The sequence below is a fragment of the Juglans microcarpa x Juglans regia genome, chromosome 4S, assembly GCF_004785595.1.
Source record: "Juglans microcarpa x Juglans regia isolate MS1-56 chromosome 4S, Jm3101_v1.0, whole genome shotgun sequence".
NCBI classification, from domain to species: Eukaryota; Viridiplantae; Streptophyta; class Magnoliopsida; order Fagales; family Juglandaceae; genus Juglans; species Juglans microcarpa x Juglans regia.
The window spans coordinates 21029666-21034627 of NC_054601.1; positions in this window are offsets into that span (position 1 = coordinate 21029666).

The window sequence follows — 4962 nt, forward strand, 5'->3', positions numbered from 1 at the left end:
CATATTCGCTCATTTTTCTCAATTCAATAATAGAATGTCAAAAATAAGCTCATGTCTAAACTAGTCATGCCAGAAAATACTTTATTCTTTTACAAAATTTCATGAGTAATGCAGAACAAATACTTGAGGTCGTTTCAAATTTCTTTTCATAAAAACACATGCATATTTTCCAAAAATAAGGTCTGGCCATTTTATTTTTATACAAATTCTAGCATAAGAACCCCGCTTACCTGGACTTCTTAACTTTTCAGAATTTTCTCATAACAGTGTTAAGGGAATATCAATCGTCACCTCATAAATTTCCTCACAAAAAATCATTTAGCTTGAGTAAATTTCCAATTGAACAGTCACCTCGTATTTACACCTGAAACACCTATTTTAATTCCTCAAAAACCTAAAAATTCTCTTAATCCTAAAATATCATCGTAAATTCATCAATGTCCAATATAAAACTAAGCTCATGATAAAACAAATCTAACTTAAAAGTTAAGCCCAAAACACCTTAAAACATTAACAAGCTCTTGAAATAAACCAAGCCTTAACCAAAAATAAACCCAACACGAGTTAAGCCCGTGGGCTTTAATGACAAACTTGTAAATACCGAAGATATGAATGTGTATTATGAAAAAGGAGGACTTAAATGATTCAAAAGCAACAAAAAGCTTTAGCTAGAAGTGTTGTGCGGCTGTACCTATCCAAGCAAGAAACCAAAACCAAAGGCACTGTGTGGCTGAGCACTCCGTCGAAGTTGATGTTGGCAGAGAGATGCGGCGAAAGTTGGCTGAGGGTGGTGCGACGAAGATGCCATCGAGCTGAGCTGTTGAGCACGAGAGAGAAAGAGAGAGTGATGAGCAAGAGAGAGCTCAGCGTGAGAGAGAACAAAAACTCACCTTGAGACAATGAGGTGGAGTGCGACAGTCTGGGGTGGCTTGAGGTGCTCGACGGCCTTTTCCGCGTAGGTGGCAACAACGTGGAGGGGCTAGCAAGGTGCATTGGTTTTTGTCTCATGGTGGGGATATAAAAACTATGTTTTGAGTGTGTAAAAACAGAAGTGGTGCTGCGGTTACACGTTGGCTGGGCAGTGGGCTGGCGGATTTCGTCGTGCAGGAGGGAACTCGACTGGATTGGTGGATTTAAGTGACCAAGGCATGGAGTAATAGCCTTGTGGAGGCAACGGCTGGACTGGGGTTCACAGTTTGCCAATGGGCTGGGCGATGAGGCTATCACACAATGGTTTTTGAGTAGAAGAAAATGGCAGTTACGTGAAAGAGGTGATTCACTAAAAAACTTAGATTGTTGCAACTTCTTTTGCTGGAGAGTGTATTTATAGAGTTGATTGGAAAAATCCTAGATGAGAACAAAAAGAAGGGTAATTGTGCATGAGAGACGTGCATGGCATGAAACATGGGCTTGGGTTTTGAGAGTTGATTGAGCTTTTTTCCCAAGTTTTGGGCTCCCGATTCAACCTCTAAAATAATATAACTTTTCCCACCAATTTTCCTTGGCCTATGAAAAGATTTCACCTAATCCAAAAATATTTAATGATTCTAACCTAATTAGTAAGCCCAATAAAAATATATTCGACATCCATAAAAAATAAAAATATATTCGACACCCATGCGGGGTGGGGTGTAGGGAAGGGGTGGCCCCACCTCGTAGGGGGCGGGTACCACCTGTAAGTAGAATTCGGATGCTATAGTGGATCATCCACTGTACATCCCAAATTGTTATTTTCGTTGCCTGCTGCTCGTTGCTCCCCGTCTCCCTCCCTTTGATCGTTGGGTGCCTTTGTCGTTTTCGCCCCTCCCTCGCACCGCAACCACCATCGATAGCAGCTTCTCCATTGGTTCATCACTGTAAGTATCTCTATCCCTTCTCGCTTTCCTCCATTGCTAGGTTCCCTCATTCTCATTCACACACACTGATGATTTGGCTTCATGCAGTTTTAGAATTTCATCCATTCAGGATCATCCATGGTTGTTTGCACTGAGCTTCTCTATCACATTTCACTGAGAATAAGGTTCCTCCATGGCTAGATTTTCAGATCCCACGTTTTGACAAAAAACCCTAGATTTCTTTTGGGTTTTCAGGTCTCCTTCGAATAAATACTTTTTTTGAATTTTTGTTGCAATGTATTTCCTCCATTGATGTAATAATCATTTTCTATGCTTAGATTTGAAGCTATTTTCCATTGATTTTTGAATTTCAATTTAGGGAAAAAAAAACCCTCGATTTTTCTAAGTAATTTATTCCTCCATGTGCTAATATTGTCATTTTCTATGTTTAGATTTGGGGCTATTTTCCATAGATCTACATATTGCAAATTATGATCAAGAAAACCCTAGATATTTTCGCCTGCTGTTGGATTGATCTTTGTTGTTCAGTTGCTCTGTGATGTTGGATTGGTCTGTGTTGTTTCATTGCTCTGTCTAGTTTCATAGTGTTGTGATGTTTAATTGCTCTGTGTTGTTTCATTGCTTAATGTTATTTCATTACTCTGTGTTGTTTCATTGGTTTGTGTTGTTCCATTGCGACCATGTTATTTCATTGTTCTGTGCAGTTTCATTGCTCTATGTTGTTCCATTGCTCTATGTTGTTTCATTGCTCTATGCTCTTTCATTGCTCTATGTTGTTCCACTGCAACCATGTTGTTTCATTGCTCTGTGTTGTTCCATTGCTTTGTGTTGTTTCATTGCTCTGTACTGTTGAAGATAATAATAAAAAAAAAAAACAAGAAACAAATGTTACAGTTGGAGAAAAAACAAAAAATGTTACCGTTGGAGAGAGAATAAAAAATGTTACTGCTAGAAAAAGATAAAAAATGTTACCATTGGGAAAAGGACCAACAAGATGCTACCGTTAAAGAAATGATAACAAATGTTACCATTGGAGAAAGTACAACAAATGTTACCGTTGGCAGGAGGCTGAAAGGAATTAAACGTTAGATGAAGAACAAAAATTGATACCTTTACACAATACAAATAAAATATTACCATTATATACGGACAAAAATATATTAAAAAGTATTATCGTGTTGGAAATTGCACATTTTTAACAAAAAATTATTATTCGTAATATTGTATTAACTTAAAAAGTATTATTGTATTTGGGTAAAAATCGTATAAAGTGTTTACAAAATATAGCCGAATGTGATTTTTTTAAAACAAGAGGAAAAAGACAAAAGAGTTAATAGTTAAGAATGAAAATTGAAGTGAGAGAAAAAAGTAATAAAGAAAAAATAGGAAAAAGTTATTTTAGTAGAACAAGGAAAAGATAGGGAATGAAGTGTAAGAGGTTTTCTAAAAATAGGTAAAATTTTGGATAAAATTTAAGCAATTGTGTATTTTAGTTAAAATTTAAGGAATTTTATAAGAAACCAGATGGGATACTCTTAGTCATAAATTAATAGAGCAATAGTTAAAAAATATGTATCCCCATTTCTTTCTATTTAATGAATATTTACAATGAATATTAGTGATAACTCCATGTCACTCTCTTGGGTCTAAATATATTCAAGGTAACATGTTCCTCTCTAGGACCTAAATATATTCAAAGTAATTTATAGGGCAAAAAAATCTTTCACACCTATTCTTAAAGTAATAGTTCATAATCATATATCAAAATTGTCTATTCATTCATGTAGGGGTGCTACCAGCATGGTGCGGGACAGGATGGAGCCACCCCCGCACCCCGCCCAACACCATGCCGGGGGGGGGGGGGGGTTTCCAACCCTACCCCAAACACCGGAAAACTAGGGCGGGGCCCCCCACCCGATATCAAGGGGTGGGGTTGAAACTGCACTCCCGCCTTGGCCCCGCTCAACCCAATGACCCATAGGGTCTATAAATTATTTTTGGGTCCAAAATTCTTTTTTATACCCAAATTATAATATAATTAAAATTATAAATTAAAATGTGTACATTCAAAAAGAATATAAACTTATTAGAGTTGTATTTTAGATTACATTGGCCTACAGTAAGTCTCACATTGCTTGAGTATGACTATTGTATTGCGTTAGTCTCTTATATAAAGGTTGGACTAGAAGGACGATGCAATCCATTAGCTTGAATTCAATTTCAAGTTTTTAACAATTAGTATATATCTGTATACAACATATTTATATAAATTATTTATATAAATATTAAAAATATAATTTTTTTTATATTAAATAGGGGAGGAGTGCGAAGCGAGGGGCGGGGCAAAGCCTCTCTGGGGTTAGCCCATCCCCCGCCCCCCTTAGGGGTCTTCCATGCGGGGCGGACGGGAGCAGGCCCCTGCTACCCTCCCTTAAACTCACGAAGAGAAATGATAACTTGGTGGCAACCCACAGTCACATCATAACACTTGATATATTCTCAAATTAATTAACAAAAATGATATTTATAATTTTAGAACAAGTAATCTTGTTGTATTTTTTTAAGAAAAATAATTAAATTTAAAATTTAGATGAAAAAATTATTTTTTTAATTATAGATTTTATTTTTTGAAAATTAAATATGTAAAACTTACACATTCTAAAACTATATCTAAGATTTTTATATATTTTAAAATTGCTATCTTGGTACTCATTGTTACATCATTTTTCTTCTAAATTATCATTTCTTACAAATTATACAATTAAAATAGTAGAGAAAACTATTAGTTTAAATAATGATTATGAATCATTACAACTATTAACAAAAGAAGTAATTAATCGTCACAAAGAACAAAAATATTCTTTCATTCATATTGGACTAGTACAAGTAGCTATAAAACCACTTACTATAAATGGATTAAACACCTCAGTATTGCTATGTTTAAGAGACGGAAGACATTATAATTTTCATGATTCATTACTTGGAATGGTAGAATCAAGCTTGTTCGAAGGACCAGTCTATTTTAATTGTTATCCCAATTATTCTCTATCATTATTCGATGCTAATATTTTACTTGCTTTAACATTAAATATTAAGACAAATGGTT